At 42.5% G+C, this 24086-nt stretch overlaps 2 protein-coding genes across 2 annotated transcripts in view; one reads left to right on the top strand and one right to left on the bottom strand.

Moving 5' to 3' along the window:
* Positions 1-24086, top strand: part of LOC137241492 (zinc finger protein 208-like) — a 184129-nt gene that overhangs the window by 9398 nt on the left and 150645 nt on the right. The gene's annotated exons all lie outside the window — the stretch shown is intronic.
* Positions 1-24086, bottom strand: part of LOC137239567 (zinc finger protein weckle-like) — a 185253-nt gene that overhangs the window by 74959 nt on the left and 86208 nt on the right. The gene's annotated exons all lie outside the window — the stretch shown is intronic.

Genomic DNA, 24086 nt, shown 5'->3' with positions numbered 1-24086 from the left:
CTACCTCATTTATAGTGTGTTGCTTATACCCAAGGTTAGCTTAGGTTGCGAGGGCTGAGCTGGACACTATGGTAACAGCTCACTACTTAGGCCACCAATGGGCCAATTGTAATACCCTATACGGTCTCAAAGAGGACCCCTACCCTGCCTAAAGTGGGTCAAACCACTTCGAATATATATATTTTGCTAGAGCCTTGACTTCATAGCTAGAGACCTCAGCAAGTCATGTAGAAAAGGTTTACCAAGGATGGCCAACTTACGCCTAGTAAGCGCTGGACAATGACAGAGAAGGTGCTGAACACTCCTCGTCTTCTGTACATCTACAGCTGCGACAATAGTCGAAGGTCGTTACCCCCATTCTAGCACCATGCGTGCCTATTAAACATTGCCCTGTTAGAACCCTTATCAGGGACAACAGAACTGATTTGTTTAAAATCAGAAGCGCTCTTGTGCGCCCTTGTCACATGAGGGCCAGGTTAGCCTGGATGTCTCACACGATATGGCTGACCATATACCACTTGCAACTCTTATAGTGCTTGTGTTCACACGAAGCCTGAAAGTGGCCATGGGTATACCTACCGAATCATTTCCCGGGAGGATATGGTCGGTGGTGCCCCTTCTGGCCAGCTCGTATGCTCTGCAGTTGCCTTCAATATCCCTGTGCCCAGGTACCCATATAAGGCTGATACTGAAGTGTTGAGCCATCTCGTTAAGAGATCTGCGGCATTCAGTGACCGACCTTGCGTTGTCGACGACCTGGCTGTCTGAGAAAATAAACACCCGAGGCATGCTCCCACCTTCCCGTCAAGCTTAGAACCATCCGTGAATATGTTGATGGTACCCGGTACCGTATGTTGTCTGGTATTTCGGTCTTGACGCGATGGTATATTTATACTATAGTTTTTAACGAAGACGTTCTTTGGCGTGCAGTAGTCAGTGCGTAGGATTGTTGCGTTCGTGCCCAGGATTGTTGCGTGTCCAATAGATCCATTTGACCAGAGACCTGCCTCCTTTATGCGTAGAGCGGCGGTGACCGCTATTTCCTTCGCCACCAGGTCAAGAGGTGGGAGGTATAACAGTGTGTTGAGTGCTTCAGACGGAGTGGAGCGGAGAGCCCCGGTATTGTAGAGCTCCGAACTTATACCCAACCGCAGTAAAAACTTGTATGTTGTGCTTGATTTGCCAGTGATGATCAATATATTGTCAACATTTCATTCAAGGAATACGCGACCTTGTTATAACTACTCAAACTTTGCCGAAGGATGTGCTGCTCTGTGTCATAAAAAGTAACACTGCTGCAACAACTGCAACTCGAACACACCCTACATACTTAAGTGGCTAGTACTAATCCTTAATTGGATACAAAAAAAATTTTCTATATTACGAATAATTCCAGAAACACATGAATATTCATAGCCCAACTAAGCACATTTGTCCCGAATGTGGTCTACAATTAAAGACTCGAACTACATTGAATAACCACTTATTGGTGCATTCTGATGTTAGACAACATAAATGTGATTATTGTGAGCGATCATTTAAACGTTCAAAAGAGCTAAAAAATCATCTCATACTGCACACTGGCCTTAAACTATATTCATGCGCTTATTGTGTGAAAACATTTGCTAATGCCTCCAATTTGCGCGCACACAAAAGGAACAAACATCCAAAGGAATTAGCTGCATCGGATGCAGCAGGCGGAACGGCTTATGCAAAGAACATACCTAAGTTGGTCGTTTTAAAGTCAGTGTGAGTGGAAATGCCTTTGTTGTTTCCCCCCTAGCGCGTTGTTTAAAACAAAAGCAACAGTTCCAACAAAAAAATGGTTAGATTAGGTTGAAATTAATTTCTTTGCTTAAGAAAAAAAAGCGGGCTCATTTTGATATCAAATATGATTTCTATGCTTACTTCATCAGATACAGACTTTGCAGGGTATTAATCTGTTGGGTTTATTATTATTATTACTTGCATGGAACTACTTCGTTGAGTCGATATATTTAACAAGATCAAATTTTGTACACCTTTCCCCTCAATGCTTCTGCGCTACCGACAATAATCATAAGAGCTATGTCTTTCGAAGCGTCATAAGAGATTAGTATAAATTGATTCAAGGGGTTGATGAACGCAACACAAAGCTTTATAGCTTCAGAGCTTCCGCAACCCAATTGTCAACATCACCTACGCGAGGGGAATCCTGTTACAAGTATGAATCATAACATATTTATTTAAATATCATAAACATAATTAGCAGGCGAAGCTCTGGCGACCCCAATTTCCCGTTGTTGTTGTTGTAGCAGTGCTTCGCCCCATCCAATATGTGCGACCGATCACAAATTGTCATCAATATCCTCTTACGGGAGTCCAAGGAAACTTGCTGTTTCAACAGGGGTGGACCATAATGAGAGGGGTGTTAGCGGCGTTGGTTCCACAATATAGTTAAAGAAATGGTTGGTGTCATGTGGAGACACATTACAAGCAGAACATATGTTTTGTATGTTGTTGTTGTTGTAGCAGTATGTATATTTGTATGTCGGGGTTGATTCTGGATAGGTAGGAGTTTAACCTGTTACAGTATCCAGATCGAAGTTGAGCTAGAGTGACTTGCGTTTCCCTAGGGAAAGTGCGTTCCTCTTCTGCTAGTTTTGGTTATTGTTCTTTGAGTACAGGATTCACCGGGCAATTCCTGGCATAGATGTCCGACGCCTGTTTGTGGAGTTCACTGAGGACCTGCTTGTGTCTTTTAGCTTCATACGGCTGTGTTCTCAGGTGCCGTATTTCCTCATAATGCTTACGGAGATGACTCATCAATCAGATGTCTGTTGGAATGCCCAGGTTTCTGGGTATTCAACAGGAACAGATCGGTTAGCATTTCATGTATCTCCCTAATGGCGAGTATTTTCGCCTCATTATGTAGATAATGTTCTGGTGACATAAGAAGTCAACCCGTGGCGGTTCTGAGGGCGGTTCCTCATGGAACTAGGGGTTGAGGGAGGAGAGTTAGGTGGCCTAAAAGGTTTAATGTGGTCATATTAATCGTTTCCGAGATGATCCGGATTACCAGAACGTACCGGATCTATGTCCGGAAAAGGACCATCAACATTCGATAACACTCACCACAACCTTCCGGGAGTGTGTTTATCGTTAATATAACAACAACAACAAGAGATGATTATGAAGTGTTCAGTGAGTAATCATAATTCGGTATTTTTATTCATATTGAAAGGCATACAGCCATTGATTTGAGAATCGAGTTAGTTGCTTTTGTTTTGCCCAACACCTAACTAACGCTAATAAATTATGACTATATACATATATTTATATTCCATAGCGTTCAGGGAGCTGAAAACCTTGCACCGGTAGCCATTAGGAAGCCACGTCAACGTAAAGTTGATAAAACCGATAAAGTATCAAGAAAAAGGGGAAGGAAACCTAAAAACGAAATCAGCCAGCTACAACAACAAACCGCAAGGTCACCATCAGCGGAGCTCTTGCTCGATGTAGTATTATAACTAGTGTTCGAATATTAGATGAATAACAATTCCTAATGTAACTTATACTTGTTGTTATTAAATTTTTTGGATATACCTATTACATTTATATTGTCTTCTCTAAAGTGTTGTACAAAACAAATGCAACAAATTCAATACAAATCTTTTTTTGCCAATCAATTTAAAGAAGTTGCCTTTTAAAAATATGAAAAATAGAAGAGAATACTCCCCATAAAGGAGAGAAATGAAATGCCGAAGAAACAGTTTCTGCCGAATACACAGAAACATGGGCAAAACAACAGCCATCTCATTGAAGAGACCCGCCAGGAACTTAAGAAGTCATCTCCGTAAAGACTATGAAGAAATCCTGAAGAAAAGGAGAATTAAAAAGTCCTCAGAGCCATCCACAAAAAAGGATTGCCCGGTGAACCCCGTTCTTAAAGACAAATACCCGGAACTCCCAGTTGAGTCGATCTGGATACTGTACTCTTACTTGTCCAGAATCAACCCCGGCATACCTAACGTATGTCCCGTTTGAAACGTGTTCCCACATGACACCAACCATCTTTATAATTGCAATATGGAAATAAAACGCCTCTAAAACCCTTATCTCTTTGGTCCAACCATGTTAAACTAGTGTTTACATACTTATGTATATGTTTATGAGTTATTGTCTTGATTATTGATTTATTGAAATGATTAAACTAAATATACCTGGGCGACCGAGCTTTGCTCGACAATCTTCGAGTATGCCGCATAACATACTTTGTTCTACATGTCACCATTAATCAAACTCAACTTTTTTTATATGTACATACATATATTATATGCTTTTACTTACCAATATTTGATTTCCTTAAATATAGATTCAAAAACATATCAAACACTAAACGCAAAATGAACTGGAACGAAAAATTTGAAATGGGTAATTCCAGCCTATAGTATAAGGGATTGTTATGATAATTAGTGAAATCGAGACCTAAGTTTTTTAGGTCGAGTCTCTTCATGCGCCGAATTATTAATTTCAAACATTTTTTTAGTTATACACTATGAAAGTCTAACAATTTTATTACATTCCAAAAACTTGTAAATTTCACGAATGGCAACTATCAGTTAGTTTAAGTAAATGTCAACTTACTTCCCTAAGCGCCATCTGTTGGTAAGTAGTTAAATGGTTAGATGTCATTTTCAAATTGAACATGCCTCCAGTGTAGCAAATTACCATGGTGAGATATCTTTTTGCTATGGTGAGAAATCTTTCTAATAGCAATCTGTGAGAAATTGCAATTATTCATTTCATATTTGCCACAAATATGCATTTCAATATATTTTGCTAGAATTTGGCACGGTGCCTTGACATTGCATTTCAATTTTATTAGCGCGTGTGAAATTATGAAAATTAAGTCGAATCATGTGTCAAGCTTTAATAGAATATGAGTAAGTAGAGTACTATTTCGTCTAACTACCCCCACCCTAAATGGCAACCCTACTCAAAAATTTCCCTATTGTAATGCGGAGTGAAATACCTTTCGTTTGATACCCATATCGACATATCTCATGCAATTTTTTTTTAATTTCGAATAGGTGGCTACCCTAAATGGCAACCATACTCAAAATTTTCCCTATTGTAATGCGGAGTGAAATACCTTTCGTGTGATACCCATATCGGCATATCTCATGCAATTTCTTTAATTTCGAATGGGTGGCAACCCTAAATGGCAACCCTGCTCAAAAATTTCCCTATTGTAATGCGGAGTGAAATACCTTTCGTTTGATACCTATATCGGCATATCACATGCCATTTTTTAATTTCGAATAGGTGGCAACCCTACTCAAAAGCTTCCCTATTGTAATGCGGAGTGAAATACATTTCGTTTGATACCCATATCGTCATATCATGCAATTTTTTTAAATTTCGAATAGGTGGCAACCCTAAATGGCAACCATACTCAAAAAAGCCCGTATTGTAATGCGGAGTGTAATGCCTTTTGTTTGATACCCATATCGGCATAACTCATGCAATTTTTTTTTAATTTCGAATAGGTGGCAACTTTGTGAAACATTCTGAGTGGCAACACCTAGAAAGAAAGTCTTAGAAGGTGATACAATATCTCTGTGCCAAATTTCATTTAAATCGGTTGAGCCGTTCCCGAGATCGTTCGGCTATACAAATATCCCAGCCAGCATTTTTTGAAAATTTTGATCAAAAAATATTTAAATATCATACCCCAAGATGATTAAAAACTTTCAAATTTAAAAGCATTTTCTGTTCGAAAATTAACGTATCGTCGGGAGAAAAATGTACCATGAATGTGATTATTCTTGAATAATCATTTATGATTCCTATTTCGAAACGCTTTTTATTCATATTTTATATCATTGTTAAATTGAGCTTTTAATAGTTTTAGAGTAATATTTGACTGCTTTTCACAGTCATTTTCTAATCATATTCGCGAACATATTTCAATCGTTTTGGTTGAGATTTTTGAATCATTCTTGAATGCCATTATAATGCATTTATTCTTCATATCTCATTCAAAATATGATACTACATAATAATCTTATTTCATAAGGGGAAGAAAGCATGCGAAAGTGAGCTATTCGAACCACAGCTAACTCGCAAACAAACTTGACCGATATACACCTGCGACTACAACATCCAACATCAGCATTATCGTCTGCATCTTAAAATACGGATACGATACGGGATGTTGAAGCCGTATCCAGGTACGTCAAGATAGTTTCACTTACCTGGGGTTCAAATAGTTCACAACCTATGTATTGTCCAATCATTATGTATTTTCTGGGAAGCTGAAGGGGAGAAATGGTTGGGGAAATCTTCGTTCACGAGTAGCATTACATTATTTTTGTCTTGAAGAATATCTTTTGCATAAATAATAAAATTTTTATATATTTTTTCTTAGCGTCATGAGAAAATATGTGTATGTGAAAAAAATAAAATTTTTAATGAAAAGTAAAATTTCAACAAGTATAAACTTCATTATTCAGTCAACAAATATATTCATAAAAGATTCAGAAAGTTGAATGAAAAATGATTATAAATTTTTGATCACCTAAAGTAAACACATTTGATTCAAATATAATTCCAAGATGTGATTGAAAAACTATATTCAGTTTTTGGTCATCAAAGGTAAACATATTTGATTATTCTTTTTGTTGGTTTTTATGAAATATTAAAATTTAGTCATTAAATGACTTCAAAAATGATTCCAAAAAGTGATCGAAAAATGCTTTTTAGTTTTTCATCATCAAAAGTATTCATATTTGATTATTTCTTTTGTTCAATTGTATGATAACTCATTATTTAGTCAGAAAGAGTAATCAAATTGTATTGATATGTAGGGAAATTCAAAATTGAATCACCTAAATGTTGAGTGGGATACAAGAACTGCTCGTTTAAAGTTATAAGATAATTGAAGCCATTACTGCCAAAATAATGTATCCCACACCATAATCGATTTTTCTTTTGTTATCGAAATCGATAGTTCAACATCATTTGCATCATCTGTCAAAATTTCATGGCTGTAGATTAAACCGTTATGATTTTATAACAAAAACAATTTTAATGTAAATGCATAGGGTGACTTGTTCACATTTTCTTTGAACGCTTGTGTGGGATACAATTAAATTCTCTTTTAAAATAAATGAAGCACAAGGGAAAAAAATAAATGAAACACAAGGGAAAAAAATAAAAAAAAAACAAAATTTTTTGAGACTTGTAACGAAGCTTTTTCCGTCCCGGCGCTTCTTCAATAAGTGCTAGGGCTATACTCACCGTGTCCAAGGTTCGCTTACAATAGATTTGTAAATTTGGGACACCGTGCCAATCGTTTTCATATAAATTCACTTTATTTCTCTAATTCTATATTTGTATGTACACTATAATTAAAATGAAAAATTTTACGTAATCAAAAGAAGAAATATTTGTTGTTTTCGTTTCACTGTATGCTTGCTCTATACTGCGTGGTGGGCCAACGGTACTCGTGTCCCGTTATGACGCTCCGAAGGTCGTTGCTTGTGTGTGTGCCCTGCGTCGGCGTGCGTGTCCCGTTAGGAACGTCCCGTTAGGACGCCCGGCTGGTCGTTGCCTGAGTGCGTGTAAAACGTGTTTCGGTGGCGCCTTGCGTTGGCGTGTATGTACGCAACCCTAGTGTGGTTGACGTCGTGTATTTGCGTGACTCTGCTGTGGTCACCGTAGTATGTGTGCGTAGTGCTGTTGTGCCCAGCGTGGTGCGGTGACCAACGTAATGTGCTTGCGTAGCGCTGTTGTGGCCCGCGTCGTATGTTGGCGCTTGCGGTCAGCGTAGTGGGTTGCCGCAATGCTGTGGCCAACGTCGTATGTTTGCGGAGTGATGTGGTCCACGTAGTATGTTAGCGTGGCGCGGTCGCGGTCAGCGTAGTGGCTGGCGTAATGCTGTGGCCGACGTAGTGTGTGTGCGATTGTGGCCGGGGTAGTGGATTGGCGTAATGGTATGGCCAACGTAGTATGTTTGCGATTGTGACCAGCGTGGTAGTTTGGCTGGAGAATGTCACCTGCTCGCGGGGCACATCACTGCGGTGGTGCCGTTGCTCACGAGGTCTCAAGCGGTGTTTGGTGGTATAACCGACACATTCACCACTTGAGGCCACGACTCACTCCTGTGAAGCGACCTGTCCGAATGGTAGAACCGACAACTTCAAGGGACGCTCCACAAGTAGCTCTGGTCACGACCACAGCTCCGTGCTTCGGCACGAGGGTAGCTCTGGTGCAGTTGACGTAGTAGGTTTGCGTAACTTTGCTGTGTCAACGCAGTATATTATCGGGGCGCTGTCGTGGTCAGCGTAGTAGATCGGCGCAGTACTGAAGCCAACGTAGTGTATTAGCTATGGTGCTGTTGCGGCCAGCGTAGTAGATTGGCGTAATGGTATGGCCAGCGTATATATTAGCTATGATGCTGTTGCGGCTAGCGTTGTATGTTTGCGTAGTGTTGCTGCGGCCAACGTATATGCTTGCGTAGCGGTGTTTGTGGCGCTGTTACTGTCGGCGCAGGCGGGCGGACGCTGCCTGTTCGCGGGTGCGCGTTACTGTGGTAGTGCCGTTGCTGGCGAAGTCTCAAGCGGTGTTTGGTGGTATAACCGACACATTCACCACTTGAGGCCACGACTTACTCCTGTGAAACGACCTGTCCGCATGGTAGAACCGACAACTTCAAGGGACGCTCCACAAGTAGCTCTGGTCACGGTCACAGCTCCGTGCTAACTAACTTCTGTCCTGCTGTGTTGCTCCATTTATTGCTTTGTTTGGTCTTGTTGGCTCAAATGGTTGCGTTGCCATGGTTGCTGTTCGATGTTGCGAACGCTCGTTGCGTTGCTGAGATTTGTTAGTTTGTTGTGTTGGCATTAAAATGTTGTGCTTGCCCGTTGTGTTGCTGAGACTTGTTGGTTGGTCTGCTGCTATAGCCTTTTGTGACTGGCTGTTGTGTCAATGCTGTATTGAACTTGTTGGTTGGTCTGTTGCTATAGCCTTTTGTGACTGGCTGTTGTGTTAGTGTTGTATCGAATATGATGTATGCTGTATTGAACTTGTTGGTTGGTCTGTTGCTATAGCCTTTTGTGACTGGCTGTTGTGTTAGTGCTGTATCGAATATGATGTGGGGTCGCTTTGTGTGGGCCAAATTAATGGTGTTATATTTGGTCCTCACACTCTCCCCCCCCCCCCCCCCCCCCCCCTCTCTTCGGAGAGTGAGCCCCCGGTATTCAGTAGTCGTATGCGCGCCTTGCTTTTGATTATGGTGACCCGTTATTTCTCTGTCACGAATCGTGTTCGGGAGTAGGTTCTGCCTTCGGCGATGCGACGGAGTTTGTTCCGTACCTCCCCTGCTATCTCCGGGAATCGGTCCAGCATTGGTCCATCTGCGTCTTTATCCTCGATGGTTATTACTTGGAGGTCTTGTCGTGTGTGGCTTCGTTTTGGTGTCCGGTATTATGGGGTGGGTGTTGTCCTCGGTGCTTAGTTGTGGAGCTGCGTGAGAGTGGTATGTGGTGGTAGTGTTTTGTATGATTTCCTTGGGCTTTCGGCCGTCTCGTAGGAACCGTGCCAGCATTTCTGTGTGCTTCTTGCTCGCCATTTCCTCCGTGAACGGCTGTTTACAAGTCCGGGCATTCCTTCTCCGCTCCCTGTGTATCGTAAAACCCTCTCCATATTCTCGGCTACGTAGACGCCACAGTCGTTGTTGTTGAGTTGTTGGGGCACCTCGAGTATTAGTTCCTGCGCTTTAAAACCGTCGTGTCCGTACCGCTGTATGTATTCCCACCGGAGGAAATCTGCCCAAACCTGAGTTGCGTGGGGGGCTCTGGCCCTGTGCATTGAGTCTGCTACCCAACGAACGGGCTGAGAGTCGTATTTTGTTGTTCATGTTGCTCTTCCAGTCCCTTTGCCCAAGCGTCAATGACGGTGTCGGTCAACCATTTCGATTCTCTGAGAGTGTCGAGGTCAGTCGTATAGTGGGGTATGCCGCCTGGTCCTGCCGGGAATATTATTTTAGGCGTGTCTCTCGGCGGTGGGGCTGTGTCCTCATCCGAGGAGAGCTCGATAATTTTCGGCGACTGTGGCTTTTCCGGTGGAGCTGTGTCCTCATTGGAGGGGAACTCGATGGCTGCCGGCAACTGCCCTGCCTTCACTTCTATCCTACCGAGTTTGAATGTTATCGACGATGCTCCGGTCTTATTGTGGGCCTTGGCCGTGACTGGTTCGTTGTTCGTGGTGTTGTAATTGGTGCCCGTGATGTGTGATAGTTTAATGATGCGTGCGACGTCAGCGTACCTGTTTGCGCGTGTAGCTCCACGCGTGTTGTTGACGTCGCCGCCTGTAGTATTTAATGGTGTAATGCCGTGTACGACGTCAGCGTACCTGTTTGCGCGTATAGTTGAACGCGTGTGGCTGACGTCGGCCTCCGTAGTGTTTAATGGTGTAATGATGTGTTCGACGTCAGCGTACCTGCTTGCGCGTATAGTTGCACGCGTGTGGCTGACGTCGGCGCCTGTAACTCCTTCCAGCAATACGGCCCTCGGGCGTTTTGTTTCCTCCTCCTCGTAGCGCTGGCGCATACGCTTGACGCTGTTGGTTAGTCTAGCGTTATAGCTCTGCATTGTAGATTATTGGTTTGTGAAAAAAGTTCGTAGCAAAAGGAAACGTTCTCCCTGAATTTGTTTGGTTTCACGCGATGATCTCTGCTGTATGATATGCTTTTAGTTCCGCGATGTTGACAGTTTTTTCCTTTCCTCCGTTGGGTTTTCGTATTTTGAGTATCACTGGGGATACATATCCTAGGATTTGGTAGGGCCCGTCATATTTGGGGGCCAACTTTGCCGCGAAATTTTCGCCGGCCTTGGAGAGATGGTGTTCCTTTGCGAGCACCAGTTCGCCGACTACGGGGGTCCATTTTCTCCGCCGTAGATTGTAATGCCGTGCTTGGTCTGCCGCTGCTCGTTCCATGTTCTGCCTCACTATTCTGAATGCCTCTTGCATTCTGTCGGATTTTTCTTCTGCCGTGGTGGTGGTGGTGGCTGTGCCCGTCCCCAGGTTGACCTCGTCAAACAATGCCCCTGGTAATCGCGGTTCCCGTCCTTGTACGAGGAAGGCTGGACTGTACCCTGTGGTCGCGGTTACACTGGTGTTGATGGCCAGCTCGATCTCTGGGAGAAAGTCGTCCCATTTGTTGTGTTGTGATTTGGTGAGTTGCGCTATGATCCTCTTTACCGTTCTGTTCGCCCGTTCCGTCGGGTTTTCTTGCGGTGTGTAGGGCGCTGTGAATTGTTGTCGTATCCCCATTTCTCTGAGGTAACGCTGGCACATTGTGCTGGTGAACTGAACGCCGTTGTCCGATATCAGTATCTTGGGAGCACCAAATCCTGCTAGGATGCGTTCTCTGAATGCGCGGCGAAGGCCCTCTGCTGTCGCACGCCTCATGGGGGCCAATTCCACCCATTTGCTGAAGCGGTCGAAAAATACTAATAACATCGTGTTCCCGTGTGTGGATCGTGGGAGTGGTCCGACGAAATCGACGCATACCGTGGCGAATGGTTCTTGGGCCACCTGTGTGAGCATCTTTCCTGCTGGTTTTTGCTGTGCCTCCTTGTATTTCTGGCAAGACTCGCACTGCCGTACATATCGACTGATGTCCCGAAACATGCCGGGCCAGTAATACCGGTTGACAATCCGTGCTACCGTCCGGGGATGTTGGGATGTTGTGGTTTTCTTCTAACACTCGTTGTCGCAGTGGTGTTGGCACACAAAATTTCCAAGGGACCGTTTCCTCATCGTGTGACCGGCAGGGAATATGGCGGTACAGTTGCCCATATTGTATCATGTAGTCAGAAAATTTCTCGGGGTTAGTGCGTACTTCGCCGACGCGCTTGTGCCACCACTTGCATTGTGGCTCTGTTGTCGTTGCTAGGCGTAGGGTCTCCAGTGGCTGCCGTGATAGTGCGTCCGCTACCAGGTTCAGCTTCCCTTTCCTGTGCTCGATGTCGAAAGTGTGTTGTTGAAGCTCCAAGGCCCATCCTGCTATACGGCCTGAAGGGCTTTCGATGGAGTTTAACTACTTTAGAGACATATGGTCCGTGATTACCTTGAATCGGTATCCTTCCAAGTATGGCCTCATCTTGCGTATTCCACAGACTATCGCGAGGCACTCCTTCTCGGTGGGCGAGTAGTTGGTTTCCGCCTTGTTGAGTTTCCTGCTGGCGTAGGCGATCACGCGTTCTCCGCCTTCCAGGTCCTGTGTCAGTACGGCACCCAGCCCGAAATTGCTGGCGTCCGTTTGTAAGGTGAAGGTCTTGGTGAAGTCCGGGCAGGCAAGTATCGGTGCTTCCGTGAGCTTTTTCTTTAAGACCTCGAAGGCCTCCTGTTGTTCGGCCCCCCACTTCCAGTGTTTGCCCTTTTTCAGCAGGGTTGTGAGTGGTTGGCTGATCGTGGCGAAGTCGGGTACGAAACGTCGGTACCAGGATGCTATACCGAGATATTGGCGTACCTCTTTCACGTTCGTTGGTGGCTTCAAGTCTTTGATGGCTGTGACTTTCTCGGGGTCGGTGTGAATTCCCTTGTCGCTTACTAGGTGTCCTAGGTATCGGATTTCCTTCTTGAAGAATTCGCATTTCTCCGGATTTATTCTGAGGTTGGCGCGCTGTAGTCGTAGCATTACTTCTCTCAGGTTGCGATTGTGCTCCTCCACAGTGGATCCTATGACAATTATGTCATCGAGGAATGCGAAGGCGTGGGGTTCCATTTCAGGCCCAATAACCTGATCTAGTGCTCTTTGAAACGTTGCGGGTGCAGAGTGTAGGCCGAAAGGTATAACGCGCCACTGGAATAATCCGCGTCCCGGTACTGTGAAAGCTGTGTAGGGCCGGCTCTTGGGCTCCAGTGGTATTTGCCAGTAGCCGTTCTTCAAGTCCAAGCTTCTGATGTACTTCGCTCGTCGTAGTTTGCCCAAGATGTGTTGTATTCTGGGTAAGGGGTATGCGTCGGGTACGGATCGGGTGTTGAGCTGCCGATAGTCCACGCATAACCTCCACTTCCCGTTTTTCTTCTTGGCCAGTACGATCGGTGTGCTGTGTGGGCTACAGATGGCTCGATGCATCCTTTCTGGAGCAATTCGTCAACTTCGCTGTTGATGATTGTCTGCATGGCTGGGTTGCGTGGGAAGTAACGTTGCTTGTGCTCGGCTATTGTCGTCACTCCACTCATGCTCTCGAATTTTCGGAGTTCCTTTGCCAGAAAACCGCGCACTCGTTCCGCTTCTTCTTGTATGTCGTCGTCGTTGTTTTGCATAATGCCGTCGTGCTTGAAGTTACTACTGCTCGGTGCAGTTACACTCTGAATGGTTCCAGATGGGGCTCCAGGGGTGTCGTACCCGGCGTTACCCTTTCTCGCTCGTGTTATACTCTGATTAGTCCCCGGGGTGTCGTACCTGGCGATATCCGTTCTTGAGGATTTTGAATTTTGAATAGTCCCAGGGCTGTCGTACCTGGCGATATCCGTTCTGGCTGATGGTGTACTTTGAATAGTCCCAGGGCTGTCGTACCTGGCGATATCCTTTCTTGATGATATTGAACTTGGAATAGTCCCAGGGCTGTCGTACCTGGCGATATTCGTTCTTGCTGGTGTTGTTCTCTGAATAGTTTCTGGCGCGGCTCCAGGATTCGGTGTGTGCTGGGCAAGGGGTCTGGTTAGCACGAGGTGGCCTTCTCCACATGATATGGTGGCTCCCATGCTTCCTAGCGTATCTAGGCCCAGTATGATGTCGTCGATCGCTCCGGGCATGACGTGTACAACTGTGTGGAGTGACGCTTCTCCGAGGCGTACCTCAGTCCTTATGGCGTCGAAGATGGTAGTGCTAGTCCCGTTTGCCATCGTTATTTTGATGGCCACTCTCACCATTTCTCCGCTTCCCGAGTTCACCACACGTTCTGCTAAGCTGCTCGAGACGAAACTTCTTGATGCCCCTGTGTCGATAACCGCCTCGGCTGATTCCGCGCCGAGCTTGGCTACGGCGTAGAGGCGACCATGCTCTTGGTACATTGTTACTGCTGTTTCAGCGCTGGGTTCCTTGGGTATCGTCACTGCCGCTTCGGCGCTAGGTCCCTTGGGGTCACGGCGCCTTCTTCTTCGTGGAGCCCTCTGTCGTTTCGCTGACGTCGGCGGCAGCATTCGATGGTTCGTATATCGTTGCGGCCACATTCCCAGCAAAAAATTTTCTGTGGGTTTCGGCACCTATTGGTGTCATGTCCTCGTTCGCCGCATCTCCTGCATACGCCGTTGGGGTCGTATCTCTGATTGCCTGGAGGCGTGCGGTTCGTTAGGTTCGGTGGTGGTGGTGGTTGTGTTTCAGGTTTTGATGGTGACACCCGGGTTGTGTCACTGGCGATGTGTCGCGTAACTTCGCGGTGATGTCCGCCTGATGATCTTCGATAGTCCTCGCGTATGTTCTCGTATTCTTCGGCAAGTGTCAGGAGCTCTGCGAGATTAGTGAAGTCCCTCCGACGGATGTAAAGTTGGTAATCGGGGTGGCTGTTACGGAAGATTCGTTCCAGCCGCTGTTCGCTGGTGTACCCTGCGTGTCTCATCAAGCTCTGGATTCCTAGTACGTAGTCCTTATACCTCTCCTTGTTGTGCTGCCTTCGTTGGCGTATGTCGTCGTCGAGCCGCTCGAAGTACCTGACTGGTAGGAAGAAACGTAAAAAATCCTTTTTGAAGCTTGTCCACTCTCCCCAGTGCGCATTGTTATTGCGGTACCATTGTAGCGCGGCGCCCCCTAGTAACTCGGGCATGGTTTTTGGCAGGAGGTCCACGTTTAGCGCGTATACTTCGGCTAACTCCTCTAACCGTTCGATGAACGCTAACGGGTCCCGTCCACCTTCATACTTTACGGACCACTTTCTTACCTGGTCGATGATGGGCGCGAACACCACGGTCGGTGTTTGAGTTACCTGGCATGTATAGTTCATGGCTGGTGCGGTCATTCCCGCTGGTAAGTACGGTTGCGTGGGTTGAGATGTGCCGGTTGATGATGCCGTAATTTCTGATGGTACGTGCTGTTGTGTGGGTACTGTACTCCTGGGAGGTGCCTGAGATGTACCGTTGGGTGGTACCGCTATTCCTGATGGTAAGTACTGTTGTGTGGGTACTGTACTCCTGGGAGGAAACGCGAATTGAGTTTGTTCTACTGTTGTAACGGCGACCTTCGGTGTGCCTCCTCCGTTCGACGGAGTCGGTGTCTTAACTTCATTTACGTCGCTCATGTGCGTAGTTTCCTTGTAGGTTGCTTGTAGGGATACACATTTTTCGTGGATTTCCGAATCCGTATTTCCCTTTGAGGCCAGTGCTGCTATGCGCTTTCGGATTTCTCGGGTGGGTCCTGTCTGCTCAATTAGGTTTCTCGTCAGGAATGTTCCTTCTGACGTGGTAACGATTTGCAGGGTCCCTGCTAGGGCGCCAATTGTAACGAAGCTTTTTCCGTCCCGGCGCTTCTTCAATAAGTGCTAGGGCTATACTCACCGTGTCCAAGGTTCGCTTACAATAGATTTGTAAATTTGGGACACCGTGCCAATCGTTTTCATATAAATTCACTTTATTTCTCTAATTCTATATATGTATGTACACTATAATTAAAATGAAAAATTTTACGTAATCAAAAGAAGAAATATTTGTTGTTTTCGTTTCACTGTATGCTTGCTCTATACTGCGTGGTGGGCCAACGGTACTCGTGTCCCGTTATGACGCCTCGATGGTCGTTGCTTGTGTGTGTGTAAATGTGTTTTGTGACGCCCTGCGTCGGCGTGCGTGTCTCGTTAGGAACGTCCCGTTAGGACGCCCGGCTGGTCGTTGCCTGAGTGCGTGTAAAACGTGTTTCGGTGACGCCTTGCGTTGGCGTGTATGTACGCAACCCTAGTGTGGTTGACGTCGTGTATTTGCGTGACTCTGCTGTGGTCACCGTAGTATGTGTGCGTAGTGCTGTTGTGCCCAGCGTGGTGCGGTGACCAACGTAATGTGCTTGCGTAGCGCTGTTGTGGCCCGCGTCGTATGTTGGCGCTTGCGGTCAGCGTAGTGGGTTGGCGCAATGCTGTGGCCAACGTCGTATGTTTGCGGAGTGATGTGGTCCACGTAGTATGTTAGCGTGGCGCGGTCGCGGTCAGCGTAGTGGCTGGCGTAATGCTGTGGCCGACGTAGTGTGTGTGCGATTGTGGCCGGGGTAGTGGATTGGCGTAATGGTATGGCCAACGTAGTATGTTTGCGATTGTGACCAGCGTGGTAGTTTGGCTGGAGAATGTCACCTGCTCGCGGGGCACATCACTGCGGTGGCGCCGTTGCTCACGAGGTCTCAAGCGGTGTTTGGTGGTATAACCGACACATTCACCACTTGAGGCCACGACTCACTCCTGTGAAGCGACCTGTCCGAATGGTAGAACCGACAACTTCAAGGGACGCTCCACAAGTAGCTCTGGTCACGACCACAGCTCCGTGCTTCGGCACGAGGGTAGCTCTGGTGCAGTTGACGTAGTAGGTTTGCGTAACTTTGCTGTGTCAACGCAGTATATTATCGGGGCGCTGTCGTGGTCAGCGTAGTAGATCGGCGCAGTACTGAAGCCAACGTAGTGTATTAGCTATGGTGCTGTTGCGGCCAGCGTAGTAGATTGGCGTAATGGTATGGCCAGCGTATATATTAGATATGATGCTGTTGCGGCTAGCGTTGTATGTTTGCGTAGTGTTGCTGCGGCCAACGTATATGCTTGCGTAGCGCTGTTACTGTCGGCGCAGGCGGGCGGACGCTGCCTGTTCGCGGGTGCGCGTTACTGTGGTAGTGCCGTTGCTGGCGAAGTCTCAAGCGGTGTTTGGTGGTATAACCGACACATTCACCACTTGAGGCCACGATTTACTCCTGTGAAACGACCTGTCCGCATGGTAGAACCGACAACTTCAAGGGACGCTCCACAAGTAGCTCTGGTCACGGCCACAGCTCCGTGCTGACTAACTTCTGTCCTGCGGTGTTGCTCCTTTTATTGCTTTGTTTGGTATTGCTGGCTCAAATGGTTGCGTTGCCATGGTTGCTGTTCGATGTTGCGAACGCTCGTTGCGTTGCTGAGATTTGTTAGTTTGTTGTGTTGGCGTTAAAGTGTTGTGCTTGCCCGTTGTGTTGCTGAGACTTGTTGGTTGGTCTGCTGCTATAGCCTTTTGTGACTGGTTGTTGTGTCAATGCTGTATTGAACTTGTTGGTTGGTCTGTTGCTATAGCCTTTTGTGACTGGCTGTTGTGTTAGTGCTGTATCGAATATGATGTGGGGTCGCTTTGTGTGGGCCAAATTAATGGTGTTATATTTGGTCCTCACAGACTTTAATTAAAGATAAAGCTTTAGAACAATATGTCGAAGGTATGAATTTGTTTTTTTTTTTTGCAAAATATGTTTTTGTTTTTAATTATTGGATATTTTTACAGCTCTCCCTGGTGCCGTATAGCGATTCAGATGAATCTTTCGTTGATTTAAATGGTTTGGAAAGTTTAAAAGAAGTCGAGGAGGAAACGTGTGTTGGGAAAAGGGGCTACAGAAAGCAAAAGAGAATACCTAAAAGGTTGCAAAAAGATAAGAAAAAAATACGAGTGTTTTGCCCAACCCGTGCTTAAAGAAAAAATGTCCAAATTCGTGTCATGATAAAATTTCTGAAGATGAAAGAGTAGGAATAAATGAACATTTTTGGGGAATCGGCAACAAAATTAGACAGAAATCTTGGCTGTCTTATTGTGTTAAACAAGTCGATATTAAAAGGCGATATGGAGAAAGTGACAGAAAAAAGTGCAGCTTTAATTATTTTATCAATATCAATAATAGCAGTTTTAAAGTTTGTCAACAATTTTTATTGAAAACGTTGAACATTTCACAAACGATTTTAATATCCGTAATAAAAAATAGAAGTTCGTATAAAACTTGCTTGAAAATATAAAAAAGCCAACTGCACACAACAAATCTGAGGAAGCAAGCATATCGCTAGTAAAATCCTTTATAGAACAATTACCAGCGGTTCCTTCACATTATTGCAGGAATAAAAGTACAAAATTATATCTACCTCAAGAATTTCGAAACATAAAAACTGTATATCAGCATTATGTAGAACATTTGAAAACTATTAATAAAGTAAATAGTCAGTTATCGTTAAGAGTATTCCGTAATATTTTTAGAAACAGTTTCAATTTAGGCTTTCATTTACCTAAAAAAGATAAATGTGTCTTATGCGAGAATTACAATAATTTAGGCACAGAATCCAAAACGCAATTGCATTCATCAGAAGAGTATCAAATTCATCTAAAGGACAAAGAGAAATGTAAGCAAATATTTTTGGAGGACCAAAAGCTATTCAAAGAGAATCCGGCTTATTTATGTACAAGTTTCGACTTGCAAAAGGTCTTAAATACTCCCTATGGAAAGTGTTACTTTGTTCTATTCTAGAAAATATTCATTCTACGATGAAAGTTTTTATGAGAGTGGTACAAGAGATGGGTTTTGTTTTTTATGGGGAGAAAAGGATGGTAAACGAGGGTGTAATGAAATTTGCACAACTGTTTTCCAATACCTTAAATTAGTCGATGAAAGAAAAACCCAGTCGATAAAAAAAAAACCGAGCTATGCTTGCGACATTAACCTATTTTGTTGAAAATTCTAATTTTGTGACTAATATAAAAATCACATACTTGTTGCCTGGACTCACCATGATGCCTGTTGATTCGATACACAGTACAATTGAATCGTTTATTCGGAATAGGACTATTTGGGCTCCAAGTGAGTGGTACACCATAATATCAAATGCAAGAACTAACCCAAGAAAATATAATTGTATTGAATTAACTAACAGTGATTTTAAAGACTGGAAGACATTTTCACAGGCGTTACTTCCAAATTCAGTGAAAATTCAATTTACAAAATTACGCTCTGTTACATTGGAAAAAAATAATCCAAATATTACTCTTAAATATGGATACTTTGATGAATCTGAAACCATAAATTATGATCTAGATTCAATTCCACGATCCAGACGAAACTCCAAAATAGTTTGTGAGGGACCTACTCAATTATATGATGATATATTAAACATTTCTTCTGCTAAATATAAGGATATGAAAACGCTTTGCGATAGAAAAACTTTACCCGTAAAATTCCAACACGAGTATTTAAATTTAAAATGGGATGGATCTGTTAAAGATTTGCTACCTGAAACCGACCAGAAAGATAGTATTTAGCGTTATTTATATATTTTTATCTATCGTTATTCAAGTTTACAAGATTTTAATATGAATAACATTACTTTGTTAACAGAAAACTTTAAATATATGAATTACATTATTTTTGTTTTATCGAATATACTAAGAAATGTATACATTTATTTTTTTTTTTTAATCTAATGTAATTTAATTTTAAGGACTAAGTAAAAAATTAAATAAAAAAACGGGAAGTCACTTCCTTAAAATAAATTTTTGTTTAACCCACACACTTTTTTAATAATAGGTTGCCAAAAGGAAAGCAAAAAAAATGTATCCCACAAAAACAACCGTTATGATGCAAATATCTATTTAAAATTATTAAAATTAAATGTATTACACAAAAAAATATTTACATTATAAATTTTAAAATAATGGCTTTATTCAAACTGATTTAATTTAAAAAAAACCTTCCCCTGTAAAATTTCGAGTTTGTGGGATACATTTTTTCGGCGGTTAAGGCTCGATATGTTCAGAAACATGTCCTAGTAACCATCGCCGTTTGTGATGTTTGCTCTAATCATGGTGGAAAAATCATGATTCCACCATGGCTCTAATATGAATAACATAACCAATATACATAAACAAGATAATTTCGGGTCGTTTCTAGTTTTTCCAACATCTAGCTTAGATATAATTCGCTATTTACAAATAAATATTTTAGTTGCTGAAACTCGTTACTTGAAGTAGAAGGTGACGAGGAAAGCGGACGTGTACCGTCAAATTATAGTTTTTGTAATTTTTTTTAATGAAGAACTTTTTGTTATTTTAATATTTCACAATAATTTGTCAAATTTTCAATGAATAAAATAAAAGAATTGAAATAACATATGTGACCCGGTCTATGAAAAGGTGGCTAATGACTAAAACAAAAAGACAGCTGTTTACATCTGTTTTTCGCAAAAAAAAAACAGCTGTTAACAGCTGTTTCTCGCAATTTCTTTTTTGAATCATAAGCCATCTTTTCATAGACCGGTTCACATATACAGACCAATTCTAAATATTCTCGCGGATTTTTTTTATTCCCGCGGAAAAATTCCTCCAATTTTTTTCTCCTAGGGAGAAGATTTCGCTGCGCATTTCTTAGTTTGTTTAAAAAATTCATTATTGTTGCCAATTTGTTGGAAATTAGGAAATAAAGTATAAAAAATGCACATTATTGCATTTCATGTGGTATTCACTGAAATGAGTAATGAATAGGTGCCACAGCAACATCAACAGAGGAGCATAAGAAGAAGACCGGCGGGATAACACAAATCCGCCGGAGTTGCCTGCATTAATTCTGCAAAGCAATTTTCTGGCGGCCAAGTCGAGTTGAGTTCGCCTTTCGCCATATGCTAAGATCTATTTAAGTCTTCTTAAAAAATCCTTGCGCAATTTCTGGATGGCTGCATCAAATATGCGAAGAGCTCTTCCGTTGCTATGGTGATATACTTTTCGACTTAAAATAAAGAATATTGTGGTTGTTGTTGTTGTTGTTGTATTAACAGTGAGAATATTGTGGTAGAACGTGAATACATATTTTAGCACAAATTTGTACAAATAAGTATTCTTTCTTTAATTTAATTTAACTAGTGAAAAAACTCCTATGAAATGGCAGAGAAATCTCCCTCTCCCTCACATTCATAATACCTACTTTTCTCCCATAACCGGTTTCCTTTTTCGAACATTGTTCAGAATAGGAAGAAAGGGAGAAGTGAAAAAACTCACAAGGAATTTTTATTTAGAATACGAGGAATGGGAGAAGGGAAAAACTCGCACGGAATTTTCGTTTAGAATTGGGCTGATAGTGAAATAGGATACGCAATCCCAAAAGAGAAGTTGCCGATAATCAGCAACAAAAATTTTTGTGTGTAAACGGCGATTAACCAAGCAAAAACAATGCTGACGCTTTCGAAAAAAAAAAAAAACGCCCAATGAAAACTAGTGAGCTCAAAAAATTAAATTGTGGCGAATGCGTATGACCTAGCTATTGTTTGGAGAGGTAGTATTGCGAGTAATTTCCTTGTGGGCCTCCCGTTTCTGTGAGCGTCAATTTCGATACAGTGGAGCTTGTCTTATACATTAAACATCATAAAATATCACCGTTAAACCTACTGGAACTAAATGGTGTGCGCCTTAACCTGGCCTATAAGACCAAATTTCTAGACATAGTTCTGGACAAAAGCTGAAAGGAACGGATAACGTCATTCAGTTTCAAAAGAAAGCGCACATTGCAGTCTATACACGCCAAACAAATCGGGGATCTTACATATGTATGCAGATTGATCGGCACGTATTGCTGTATGCGGTAGTCGTGGTTGGCCAGTTATGTTCAAGATAAGTGGTGCTTTAAGAACAACGCTGATCGCAGCTCATCAGATCATATTTGATATCCTATCCTTTCTATATAGCAGGATACCGAATAGTGGCAATGTCATCCATGCGGTTAGGGAGTCATTCAGTTAATATTAAATTAGATAGTCAGGTTAACGTGAATGTCCAAGTTTGCGAGAATTTGCAATATGAAATTGACACAAGTAAAGGTGTCGTAAGTTCGGGTGTAACCGAATATATATACTCAGCGTGAGCTTCAATTGTACATTTCATTTCAGATAAATTACTTTTCTACACAACACGTGGCACCACCCGTTTAAAAAAAAATGTCTCCTCATTTCCCCTTAAAATAAAACTTGATAAGTGAAATATCATTGATTCAAAACTACTTTTTGCTAAGTTATAGCTTATTATTTTAGTCTACGACCCTTTTAAACTTGTTTTATATCTAAGTTGCCGTGGTCTTAACCGATCCCGTCCATTTTTACTAGAAATATTTTCTGCTATAAGGGAAATATGTGTACACAATTTCATTACGATCCGTTAATTTTTCTTCGAGTTATGGCTCCCGAAACATAGAAAATTGCTTACGTCATAAAAGGGGCGGTGCCACGCCCACTTTTTTAATTTGAAGTTTTTCCTATTGTTATAAATGCCCTTGGGAAATGAAATACCATTGATACAAAGCTCTTTTTTGCAAAGATATAGCTTATTTTATTCGCCCACGACCCTTTTAAAAATCTTTTATATAAAAGTGGGCGTGATCCTTAACCGATTTCGTAATTTTTTTCTTCAAAGCATTCCTTATAGTAAAGGCAACCTCTCTGCCGAATTTTGTTACGATAGGTTAAACGATTTTTGATTTATGATTAATAATATTTGTAAAATTGATTTTATCACATGTGGGCGGTGCCACGCCCATTTAAAATTTGTTTTCCAAATTTTTATCAGAGTCTCAATATCAGTCCACATGTCAAATTTCAACATCCTATGTGTATTATTTACTAAATTATCAGGTTTTTTGTGTTTTCTTAAATTTTATATATATATAAAGTGGGCGTGGTTATCATCCGATTTCGCTCATTTTCAATACCAATCTATTCTAGGTCCAGATAAGCTCGTGTACCAAATTTCGTGAATATATCTCAATATTTACTCAAGTTATCGTGTTAACGAACGGACGGACGGACATGGCTCAATAACATTTTTTTCGATACTGATGATTTTGATAGTCTATATCTATCTCGATTCCTTTATACCTGTACAACCAACCGAAACTGAAAAACCCTATCAAAAACCAGGACCTATGTTATAAAACAATTGATGCTTCTAGATCAGACAGCTATATCACTCCTAAAAGCTGAAGTCTTAGCCTGGCAAGCGCAGGGCACGAGCACAGAACGTGCTCGATCGTTTCCTCCTCCAACCCGCACTTCCTACATCTGTTATCACTGACCAAGCCTAATTTAAAGGCATGTGACCTCAGAAGGCAGTGTCCAGTCAGAATACCCGTCATAAGTCTACAGTGCTCTCTTTTTAAATAGAAGCAACTTTGTTAGTCTAAGGTTGTAAGACCTACACATAATCTTCGACACTACATAACTACTTCCACTCCAATTCGTACTCCCACACCCACTAACACTCATTTCTCCCCCTTTCCCTCCTTCAACACAATTCCCTCATATATTGAATCTATATATCAAATATGAAACACCTTATTTGTTAAGAGCCGTCACTTGATACTTTGGCAACAACAAACCAACCAATTCATGCTGAACGTTTTCTCAAGGCAGTTTTGGCAAGTTTTCGTTAATTTTTGGAAGGATAAGTCAATTATAAAAATTCTTTGGGGTTTTTTTCAAAAGCCTCTGCTCGCTTAGAAAAACCTTTCATCGAAAAGCAAATACAAATTAAGAAACTCGCAACTCGAAGCTTCAGAAAAAAAAGCCCTATGAACTTTGACATTAGAATCGGGCGTCATATTGAAATTAAACTCATTAGTAAAGTAAAGGAAGATAAAATCAGCTTAAGTGCTATAATTGGATGCCATTCCGGGAACGCGATTAAACGACATCAAGATTGAAATCAGGCATCATTCTTAGGCCCGGTTTTTCAGTACAAGTTAAACTCAGTTTGTCAGTTACGCTTAAACTTATTCTGCAGTTTCTCAGACTACTTTAACTGAAGTTTAAGCTGAGCTTAAGCGGCCGATATAGCAGGGTTAAACTCTAGTTAACCTATCAGTTATTTGCGTTCGTTCGAAATGGCGTCGAATATACCCAACAAGCATTTGGGTTTGAGTACCATTAGAGCTCATGTTGATAACTAGACATTCTTCTAAAATCTCAAGAGTTGTTTCGAGAATCATAGCATATAAAGCAAAAATGCTATTACTTAAGTTGAAAAAATGTAATTAACAGCTTGTGTTTCTCTAACTGGACTCCATACTACAGTATTCTCACGAAAATAAAATGAAA

The sequence above is a fragment of the Eurosta solidaginis genome, chromosome 2, assembly GCF_040869045.1.
Source record: "Eurosta solidaginis isolate ZX-2024a chromosome 2, ASM4086904v1, whole genome shotgun sequence".
Taxonomy (NCBI): domain Eukaryota; kingdom Metazoa; phylum Arthropoda; class Insecta; order Diptera; family Tephritidae; genus Eurosta; species Eurosta solidaginis.
This window is presented reverse-complemented; position numbering and strand designations above follow the sequence as displayed.